This window comes from Macaca thibetana, chromosome 3 (genome assembly GCF_024542745.1).
Source record: "Macaca thibetana thibetana isolate TM-01 chromosome 3, ASM2454274v1, whole genome shotgun sequence".
Classification (NCBI taxonomy): domain Eukaryota; kingdom Metazoa; phylum Chordata; class Mammalia; order Primates; family Cercopithecidae; genus Macaca; species Macaca thibetana.
The window spans coordinates 13593140-13605833 of NC_065580.1; positions in this window are offsets into that span (position 1 = coordinate 13593140).

Sequence of the window (12694 nt, forward strand, 5' to 3'; positions counted from 1 at the left end):
CTCACTGCAAGCTCCGCCTCCCGGGTTCACGCCATTCTCCTGCCTCAGCCTCCCGAGTAGCTGGGACCACAGACGCCCGCCACCATGTTCGGCTAATTTTGTGTATATTTTGGTAGAGATGGGGTTTCACGGTGTTAGCCAGGATGGTCTCGATCTCCTGACCTCGTGATCCGCCCGCCTCAGCCTCCCAGAGTGCTGGGATTACAGGCGTGAGCCACTGTGCCGGGCCCTCTGTTACTTTTTAATCCTTTTATAATTATACTACTCCAGGGGTGCTGGTGACCTCAGGCTCTGATCAAAAACTTGGTTGAGCATTAAAATGGCGGGCCTTCAGTGAAAGAGAAATGGGTTTGGATATAATATATTTAAATACACAAGTTTTCTACTCTCATTATTTTGCTCATAAGCAATGGTTTTTGTCTCCCCTGGAAGAACTATGAATGAAGTGATAGTTCTTATGTGATATGGTAATTTCATATCACATGATTTATGTTGTCTCAGTTCCCATTGTGAGTATAGATTTAATCTTTTTGTTTGTTTGTTTGTTTTTTGTTTTTTGTTTGAGACGGAGTCTCGCTCTGTCGCCCGGGCTGGAGTGCAGTGGCCGGATCTCAGCTCACTGCAAGCTCCGCCTCCCGGGTTTACGCCATTCTCCTGTCTCAGCCTCCCGAGTAGCTGGGACCACAGGCCCCCGCCACCTCGCCCGGCTAGTTTTTTGGTTTTTTTTTTTTTTTTAGTAGAGACGGGGTTTCACCGGGTTAGCCAGGATGGTCTGGATCTCCTGACCTCGTGATCCACCCGTCTCGGCCTCCCAAAGTGCTGGGATTACAGGCTTGAGTCACCGCGCCCGGCCAGGTTTAACTTTCTTATACCAGAAACCAGACCCAGTCACCCTTGACAGTTTCCAGCTCTACACCTCTCCTAGTAACTGCATCCTTAGTAACTGGCTAGACAAGACTGCTTAGAGTTTCTTGAGAATTAGGCTTGCTGACAGCTTGGCATAGTGCAATTCTGAACTTCCAGAGTCCCTAGAAATAACATCAATTTGGTACAGCCAAGTAACCAACTATGCAGTCATCTACACAGCTTCTTCATACTCTTATTCGCTCTACTTCCTACACAATAAGCAATTTCATAGTATAAACAGAATAAAGAAAAACAATCAAGGGCAGAAAGAAGACAAAAATAAGGATTAATTTACTAGCAGCTTCCCAGTACACAAATTTGTATCAGTGGAATATATTGGAAATGGGATATCAGTTAATATGCTTTCCATACATGACATCTTGCACAACTGGCAAATATAAATTGAATCATACTCAAAAGTATGTAATATGGAATGCACTGGCCAGATGACTGCCTTTTAAATTGTTATTTCTAAGCAGCTGACAGCCTGAGAAATAAAGAAACAGAAAGGATGGTGTATTGGTGGTGTACTAGGAGCAGATGAAGATTGCAAATGTGTGTGATTAGGCAAGGTAAATAAATAGGTTGATTGATAGATAGATCTATCTTAAAATTCCTCCTGAGAAACTGTTCAGAAAATTTATAGTAAAAAAATTCTTATTTGAACAGGAATAAAACTTTTAGTGATAGATAATGTGTTTCTCAGTTCATCTAACTAATTAAATGTTGAGCAAACCATTTAAGGATCATCAATTTTTGGAGAAGGCTAAGAAAACTGTGGCAGGATGTAATAGTACCACTTCTGATGCTAGCAGAATTGTCCTTAGAATTCTCATATCTTTATTCCCAAAAGGAGATCACGACTTGTTTATCTAATTGTATTCATAATGACACCGAAATTTCCTAAATAATTGTCTTCTCTAATCACCACCATCTGAAAACTACAGTGAGGAGATGCCATTTGCAAAACTTTTACAGTCCTGGGGAAATTTATGCAATCATACATAAAATACATTTATTTTTGTTCTAACTATACGAAGAGCTATAACTGGCCTTATTTTAATAAACCTCTTGTGTCATTTTTTGAGAAATTTTAGTTTGGGTATAATTCGCATGCCGTTAACACTGCTTTCTAAAATTCACATTGAAGACAATGCAAGTTCCCCCGAAGATGTCTTTCTTGCAGTTGTTAAAATATGAACTAAATTACGAATGACTATAGCAGTGAATGAAAGTACCTTCAACATGCTACTAAAGCAGAAGACAAAGAAGAGCGTCTCTGCAGCCTTCATAATTCTAACAAAGACACTAAAAGAGCGGAAGTGTTCTTCAAATCTTTTGGCGTGTCTTAATGATGCCAATTTATAATTCCCACATCTTCACTATTTTGCAAGCAATTTAGTATCTTTTTAAATGTAATTGCTCATGTTTACTCTTTCAGATTTGGGGTCATCTCCTTTTCTCCCGTGTTGATCACTCAGTCTTCACCATGACACCGACTCAAAACATCTAGCTCTCATGGGCCTGACCCATACTTCCTTCCAGTGAGGCAAAGTGGCTGGGGCATGCTGTGAGCGGAGCTTTTCTCTGACTCTGAATTTGGTTAATGTAGTGCATTCACCCAGAGGTGAAAGACTCTTTTACAAGAGCTCTGAAAACATGCAGCACCGTGGAAGGAAACACACCATCCGAAGCAATACAGAGTGTATTTATAAAATAGAATAGCTCTTTTTAAAGTCTACTAAATAGGATCCACATTAGGCAGAACTATTTAGCTTCCACATTGATGATGAAACCAGTTGAGATGCATTTATCATTTAAGAAACCATCCTTCTGCTCCTTTTTAATTATTTATTATGAAATGATTATTGACTCACCAAAAGTTGCAAAAATCATAGAGTCCTGTTAATCGTCACCCAGCTTCCCCTAATGTTAACAACATGGATAATTATATTAAAAGTATTTTGTCAAAACAAGAAATTGGCATTGAGTCAATGCCGATATCTAAATTACAGACTTTATTCAGGTTTCACCAGTTTTTACATGCACTCTTTGTGAGTGGGTATAGTTCTGTACAATTTTATCACATGTATGTGCTCGTGTAACCACCATTAAAATAAAAATATTACACTGTTCCATCATTGTAAAGGAGTTCTCATGAGCTATCCCTTTATAGCCACCCTCTCTTGTCCCTAGCAACTACTGAACTTTCTCTCCATCTCTATGATTTTATTTCAAGAATTTTCTATAAATGGAATCATATAGCATACAAGTTTTTTGAATGTAACGTATTATTTTAATTTTACTTCAGTAATTTGTATTCAAATAGCCTAATGCACTCAATTTTTCATAGTAAATATGCTTTAGGAAGGAAAAAATCTTCATACAATTCTGTTGTCATACTAAGAACTAGAGGAGCCAATACACTAGCAATTTTTTAATAACAAATTAATATATTATTGCAAATATATGCAATGTTAAAAACATGGCATCTCTTTTGTTACTAAATTTCTTCCTTTTCTTGGGTAACCTTGAGAATTTGGCTTGTGTGTCATTCTTTTTATACAGTGAACTCGTATAATTTTATGTTGTGTCAGCCCCTATTGTGAATGTAGGTTTAACTTTCTTAAACCACAAGCAGGGCCTAGACACCCTTGACAGCTTCCAGATCTGCTCCTTCCCCAGGTCCCCAGTGTGGTGGATCCAAATATTTGTCTTATACAACTGCCTCCTGGTGACCACATTCCCATGAGACAGCTAGTTACAACTTACTTGACTGGCCCTGCTAACTCTCATACCCCATATGAACTGTGCAAATATGCCACAATGACCACCTCTCAGAGACAGGTGACCTCCTAAAAGTTGTGCCTGCTTGCTTTAAACCCATCAATTAAAGCTTCCCACAGGAAACCTGTTGAGATCACGCCCTGGGCCCCAGTAAAGGCACCAGCCTGTGGGTCCCTCCCTCTCTTTTTTCATTGACCAACCTCCATGTGACCTTCAGGCATGTCATTCACTCCCAGAACCTGTAATTAATAAAATATTTATTTCCATCTTGTGTCTCTTCTAATCACTGAAAAGGTATTCTTTATAAAAATAAAATCAAAACCTTGAAACACGTGATTGGCTTTCTTCACTTAGCGTAATGTCTTTGAAATTCATCCAACTTGTAATGTGCATTGGTAGTTTGTCCTTTTTTATTACTACACAGTGTTTCCATTGTGTAGATGTACCACAATATGTTTAATCCTTTATCTTTTTGAAGGACATTTGTGTTGTCATCAATTTGGAACCATAGGGGCTGTGAACATTCATGAATAGGTTTTGTGTGAACATGTTTTCATTTTTCTGGGATAATTTCCCAGGAGTGTATTTGCTGGATCATATAATCCCATCTTCATTTAAAATTCTGAAATTTGTTCATTGTGGGTTTTTCGCATTCATTTTTATTTTTTTTAATATTGCATTAAAGTGCCATTTACCTTAATTACTGATGTTTGGCACCCTTCCTTAAATCATTTACCGGAGGTGAGTGCCTCACTTACCTGACCTTAGTCTTGGCCCTGGCTATGTAGGTATTTCATTTTATAAGTATCTGTCTAATGGTTTCCTAGAGGGGCTGACAATGTGGCTGTAATTTTCACCAGCAATATATGAATGAACCAGTTTCTATGCATCCTCACCAGTATTTGGTATTGTGACTTGTCCATTCTGTGACTTTTCTTTTCATCCTCTTTACAGTCTTTCAAAGACCAAAAGTTTTTTTTTTTTTTTTTAAATCAAGATGATATGCAATTTATCAATTTTTCTTCAAAGAATTAGTATTAGTTCTAAAACTTTATTACATAACCCTAGGTCCCAAAGATTTTCCCATATTTTGTTTTTTCTAATGGTTTCATATAGTTTAAAATTTTACATTTAATTTCAGGATCCATTTGGTTAAAATTTTTATAAGAAATGAGGTTTAAGTTAATGATGTTTTATTTTAGAGTTTTTATCTAGACTGGTTGTTTTATTTTATCAAATTTATATTCAAATTGTATATAAATTATTACATATATCTATTTGCTACTTGACCTATGAAAGGGATATGACTAATATTTGGTACTTTTAACCTCTACCCTAGTATCAGTAATACCACTAAAATAAGCTACTGATAAATTAATTGGGATCTTGTTTGTATGTTTGCTTTTGGTTGTAGGTTTTTCAATAAAAAAACAACAAAGTCATTTCTCTCATCCTTCCCACAGAAAGTGGGTTAGACCTTAGTGCATTTAAGTGTATAGATCCACTGCCTAATGGGAAAACTAGAATTCCTTTGTTAATATTTTAGTCTGATCTCCAACCCTTCCACAAAATCCTCTTCAAAATTTTAAGAAATCTGGGAAACAAATTGAAACCAACACATATTCAGAAGGTCTATGCCATGATTCACAACCTATTTAAACATAATGCACATTTTTATTGTAAGAAATATATTACAACACTCTAGTTGTTATTCTGAAATGAATTCATAAATGATAAAAAACTACTTACATATAAATTTTTAATTCAGTATAGTGGTCTTACTGTATAATAAAGGTGAAATAAAAGGAAATTGATTTATAATCATATAATATGTATATCATTTTAATGTTTGAGCACGAGTACACTAAAACATATAATGAAATAGTCAGATGATTTTACTTATGTGTAATCTCCCAGTGCTATAGCTACAAGTACAGTCTGTTATAGGCATGTTGTACTGGCCATTTAAAATTCGTGAATTAGAATGTCATTGTTTTCATAATTTGTCAAAATGGTAATCAAATTTTGGTAGTATACTTAACAAAACAAAGTAACTCTTTTCTCAATTTGCACAACATTTGCATTCCTACAAATGTATATAAAAACAATACAAAAACTACTTATTGTGTTGATTTTTACTATGGAGCTAAATTTTCACCTCAAACAAACATAAATGCATTTCTCACCTTTGTAGAGATAACTGTAGAGAAGTTATCTCCATAATTAAAGAAGCAAGATTTTGCTCATCAGAAGTGCTGCCTACATTGCAGAACATCTAACATCCCCGGTCTTCAACTATTATTAACACCATACCCTCTTACATGCTTTCTAAATGCCCCATAAAGGTGTGAGCTGACTCACTACTAAGAAACCCCAGCCTAATCTAACTGGCATGAAATCTGATGACTGCAGACACTAAGCAAATTATGTAAATGCCTGAATTTGCCTGGTTATTAGGTCTGTTGAGTGCTTTAAATTTCAGTGTTTTAAGTACTTAAATGTATTCATAAACAATGTTGGAGGTCTTCCAAGATGACTGACTAGGGGCACAGGACACTCAACCCCTCCACAAAGAAGAGCCAAAAAATCGTATAGATAATCACACTTTGAATAGAACTTCTAAAAGAGAGTACTGGATTCAGCAGAGAAGAGGCAGGAAATACTTGAGACACCTGAGAAAAGGGAGGTGATGGGGACAGTCCAGCTGCGATGGGCTGGAAGCCCATAGAGGCTCCCCAGTGCAAGGAGAGGGCAAGAAGAGATCCTCATGGTTCACATTCTCACTGCAGACTTCTGTACTCCTAGCTGTAGGAGAGTCCCCCAACCCCTGTAATCTCTGAGACTGACATAGGGATTTCCCTGTAGTCTGCACGACGGTCAATACCAGAGAGGGAGCTCACACTGGATCCCACACCATCCCTGAGTCCCAAACAATTGCAGCAAAGGGCCATTTTGAGAGCCCAAACCCCAGCAGATTGCATCCTGACATGAGGCCCAAGAGCCTGTGTATCCCCATATCCCTGAAGCCCCACTGACATCCTCCTACCTCCACCTGGATGGCTGCAGTGGTGAGATGCTGGTTAGACCCAGCAGGGCAGTAGGGGCCCTAGCACTCTAGCCCACATAGTTTCCTGCATACCAGGAGAAGGGCAGTGCAGAGCAATCGAGAGGCTGTCTCCAGGACAAAAAGAACCAAAAAGCATACTCCCCAGAGTCTGAAACCCACATGTCTTGGGCCACTATCACCAACAGCAACCCTGCCTTCCTGCAATAACAGGAATGCTACCCATGTCCACGTATTCTGGAGACAGACTCTATTCACCATCTCCTACAGCCGTTGTCACCACTGGAAAATTAAATGCATAATCCCCAGAGCCTAAAACTTACCTTTGTGGGGCCATTGTCACTAACAGCAATGCTGTCGCCTCAACAGCAGAGCTGCCATATATGTGCATGTGCCCTAAAGGCAACATTTCAACACTCACTGCCTTTGCTGCCACCACCACACAAGCACACCACCAGGGCCTAGGGATAACCTTGCCCTGCTCACCACAGCCTGTACCTGTATTTGCCACTGGGGAGCCTGAGGACAGTGACCAAGCCTGCTACCTGGGGGTCCAGTGATCAAACCGCCCAATTGGTCACTGGGCACACATGTAGATCACCAGGGAGCCAAAAAACAAGTCCATAAATAACTGCTACTGATACCCAAGCATACTTGTTGGGAGGCCTGGAGATTGCCCCATCCTATCCAACACTGCTGGCATCTGGAAACTTATCCTGGGGGCTTGAGGACAGACATGCCTGGCTTGTCACAGCCACCGCTAGCATCAGCAGATGCCACCTGGAAGCCCAAGCATTTGTCCCGCTACTACTACTATCACTGACCACATGACACACACTGCTCAGGAGACCAGGGACTCCTACCTGACCACCTGCTTCTACTTCTGGCACTCAAGCAAGCATTTGGAGACCTAAGGATAGTCCTGTGTGGACCTGCTAGAGCCAGTGCATGTGTATACTGGCTGGGGCTCAAGGATAGGCATACTTGGCCTATTGCTGCCTATGGGGTCCTGAAGATTGGTCCACATGGTGTCCCATTTCCAGCAAAAGCTCCTTTCAGCCTTCACTAACATCTGCACGCTAAATCACTGAAAAAGTCAGACACCACTGATACTGTTTACAGGCAAAGCAATCATATAAAAACTACACTACTGCCAGGATCCAAAATCAAAGCTAAAGTGCCCTACACAAATGAAACCACAGCTAGATCTACAGGAAAAACTCCTCTCCAATGAAAGCCAATTCAAAAAATTAGAAGTAACTGTTATACCTCAGGGACAAATATCAATGAAGGGCTACAAGAAACATAAAAGAGCAACAACAACAAAAATGACACCTCCAAAGGAATACAATAATTCTCCAACAACAGATTCCAACAAAAAGAAATGTACTAAATACCTTATTCAAAATAATGATATTAAAGAATTTCAGTGAGATACAAAAGAACACAAATAAGCAATACAAAGAAATCAGAAAATATTCAGAATATGAATGAGAAATTCAAGAAAAGATAGATATTGTTGAAAAGAATAAAACACAATCCTTGAACTAAAGAATTTCATAAATGAAATGTAAAATACAACTGCACACTTCCATAACAGACTAGATCAAACAAAATAAAGAATTTCAGAACTTGAAGACAGGTCTTTTGGTATAACCTATCCAGATTTTTTTAAAATGAAAAAAAAATAAAGAAAGCTTACTTGATATATACTACATGATAAAGCAACAAAATATCTAAATTTAGGGTCTCCCAGAAAAGAAAAAGAAGTTTAATGGCAGAAAAAAATGAAAAACAAAATAACACCTGAAAAATTTTCAAAATTAGTAAGAGACTTACACTCCAGACGCAGGACATTCAGGGATCCCCAAATAGATACAATCCCTGGCACATTATTTGTCTAATTGTCAAAGACCAAAGACAAGGAGAATTGCAGAAACCATAAGAGAAAAACATCTAGTCACATATAAAGGAACCCCTATTTGACTAACAGCAGATTTCTCAGCAGAAACCTGGCAGGTCAGGAAAGAATGGGATAATATATTTAAAGCACTGAAAGAAAATAACTGGTAACCTAGAATACCATATCCAGCAAAGTTACCATTCATAAGAGAAAGAGAAATAAAGATTCCCAGATACGCAAAAACTAAGAGAATTTTTTACCACTAGAATGTCCTTACAGAAAATGCTCAAGGGAATCCTATACCTGAAAGATAAAGAGAGATACCTACAGTCATGAAAACATGAAAGTGTAAACTAACTGGTACAGCAAACATAAAAATACAGAAGAGGAAGAACTTAAATGTTATTACTACCAAACCGTAATCATAAACTATAAAAGAGAAAGAAAGGAACAAGGAATATACAAAGTAACCAGAAAACAATTAACAAAATGACAGTAATACATCCTCACATATCAAAATTACCTTGAAAGTAAGTGAATTAAACTTTCCAATTACAATTTATATACTACATGACCCAACTATATGCTGTGTCCAACATACTCACTTCACCTCTAAAGACACATATAGACTGAAAGTACAGGAATGGGAAAAAACAATCTACTCAATCAAAAGCAAAAGCAAGCAAGAATAGATATACTTATATCAGATAAACAGACTTTAAGTCAAAAATAATAAAGATATCAAGAAAGTACTTACATAATAATAAAAGAATTCATCAAGAAGATTTAACAATTTCAAATATATATGCACTGTATTAGTCTGTTTTCACACTGCTGATAAAGACATACCCAAGACTGGGCAATTTACAAAAGATAGAAGCTCAATGAGCTTACAGTTCCACATGGCTGGGGAGGCCTCACAATCATGGTGGAAAGCAAGGAAGAACAAGTTATGTTTGAGATGGATGGCAGCAGGCAAAGAGAGAGAGAGAGCTTGTGCAGGGGAGCTCCTCTTTCTAAAACCATCAGATCTCATGAGACTTATTCACTATCATGAGAACAGTATGGGAAAGAGCTGCCCTCATGATTCAGTTACCTCCTACAGGGTGCCTCCCATAGGGTCCCTCTCATAACATGTGAGAATTCAAGGTGAGATTTGGGTGGGGACACATCCAAACCATATAAGGCACCTAACACTGGAGTACTCAGATAAATAAAGCAAATAGTCATAGATATAAAAGGACAGATACACTCCAACAAGATAATAGCTGAGGACTCCAAAACTCCACTCCTTGGAATAGATTGATTATACAGAAAATCAGCAAACACTGGATTCCAACTGCACATTAGCCTAAATGGATCTAAACAGATATTTACAGAAAATTTCATCCAACAGATGCAGGAATACACATTCTTCTCATCAGCATATGATACATCCTCCAGGGGGTACCATATGTTAGACCACAAAATAAGTCTGAACAATTTTTTAAAATTGAAATTCTCTCAAATATCTTCTCAGACCACAATAGCATACAACAAGAAATCAGTAACATGAGAAACTTTGAAAACTCCACAAATACATGGAAATTAAGCAACATGCTCCTGAACAATCACTGGGTGAGTGAAAAAATTAAAACAAAAATCAAAACTTTTTTTTGAAACAAACAAAAATGGAAACAATATACAAAAACCTGCAAGATATAGGAAAAATGTGGTGCTACCAGGGAAATTTATAACAATAAATGCCTTCATCAAAAAGGTAGAAATATTTCAAATAAACAACCTAACAATGTACTTCAAGGGACTAGAAAAGCAAGGAAAAGATCAAACCCCAAATTAGTAGAAGAAATAAAAAAGACCATAGCAGAACTAAACAGAGACTAAAAGGAACAATACAAATAATAAACAAAATGAAAACTTGGTTTATCAAAAAGATATATAAAATTGAAAAACCACTAGGTATACTAACCAAGGAAACAAGAGAGAAGACCCAAATACACAAAATTAGAAATTAAAACGGAGACATTATCACTGATACCACAAAAATACAAAAGATCATCAAGACTACTATGAACAACTAAACACTAACAAACTAGAAAACCTAGAAGAAACGGATAAATTCCTGGACACATACAACCTACTAGATTGAATCAGAAGAATTAAAAACATGAACAGACCAATAATGAGTAACAAGATAGAATCAGTAATAAAAATTCCCTCAACAAAGAAAAGCCAAGGACTAGATCACTGCACTGCCAAATTCTACCAAACAGGTTAAGAAGTAATACAAATTATCCTTAAACTATTACAGAATATTGGAGAGGAGGAAATTCTTTCTAACTTATTATATGAGTCTCGTAGTACCCTGATACCAAAATCAAACAAGGACACAAGAAAAAAAAAAAAACCAAAAAACTACATGCCAGTGTCCCTGGTGAGCATAGATGCAAAAATCCTAAATGAAATACTAGCAAACTGTATCCAACAGCACATCAAAAATATAATACACCTATCAAGTAGGATATGTTCCAGGAATGCAAGTATGGTTCAACATACAGCAGTCTACAAACATGATATATAATGTCAACAGAATAAAGGAAAAAAAGCCATATGATCATTTCAATAGATACAGAAAAAGCATTTGATAAGAACATTATTTCCTGACAAAAATGCTAAACACAGCATAGAAGGAATATACCTCAAAATAATAAAAGCCATATATGACAAAACCACAACTCATGTACTAAAATGGGTATAGCTGAAAGCCTTTCTTCTAAGCATCAACTCTAGGCAAGGATGCTCACTTTCACTACTCCTATTCAATATATTACTTGAAGTTCGAGCCAGAACAACCAGGAAAAAGAAAGAAATAAAAGTCATCCAAAGTGGAAAAGATGGGACCAAATTGTCACTCTTTATAGATAATATAATCTTATACTTAGGAAACCTAAAGATTCAACCAAAAAAAAAACGCTTTGATCTGATAAAAAAAAAGATTAGATGAAGGACACAAAATCAGCATATAAAAATCACTAGTGTTTCTACACATCAATAACAAACCAACTGAAAGAGAAATCAAGAAAACAATCACATTTACAACAGATACCAAGAAATAAAATGCCTAGAAATAAATTTAATTAATAAGGTGAAAAACATCTACAAGGAAAAGTACACAACACTGATGAAATAAATTGAAGAGAACACAAATGGAAAGACATCCTATGCTAACAGATTAGAGTAATTAATATTGTTAAAATAACCATATTGTCCAAAGCATCTACAGATTCAACACAATTCCTATCAAAAGACCAATGACATTTTTCACACAAACAGAAAAAGCAATCCTACAATTTGCATAGAACCAAAAAAGAACCTGAATAACCAAAGAAATCATGAGAAAAAAGAATAAAGTTGGAAGCACCACACTACCTGAATTCAAAATAAATGATAAGGCCATAGTAACCAAAAGAGCCAGATATGGGTATAAAAATAAGACACAGAGACCAGTGGAACCAAATAAAGAACCCAGAAAGAAACCCTCGTATTTACAACCAACTGCTATTTCACAAAGATGCCAAGAATACACACTGGGGAAAGAAAATCATCTTCAATAAACAGTTCTGGGAAAACTGGATATCCATATGCAGAAGAATGAAACTAGATGACTATCTCTCTAAATATATAAAAATTAACAAAAGCGAAAATAAACAAATGCAACTACATTAAACTAAAGATCTTCTGCACAGCAAACGAAACACTCAATGCAGCGAAGAGGCAAACTGTTAAATGGGAGAAAATAGTTGCAACTATTCATCTTACAAGGGTCTAAAATCCAGAATATTTAAGTTTGTAAACAAATCAATAGCAAATCACACACAATCTTATTTAAAAGTGGGAAAAGGACCTAAATACACACGTATCAAAAGAAGACATATGAATGCCCAACAGGTACGTGAAAAAACACTCAGTATTGCTAATCATCAGAAAAATGTAAATCAAAACCACAGTGAAATATCATCTTACCCCAGTTAGAA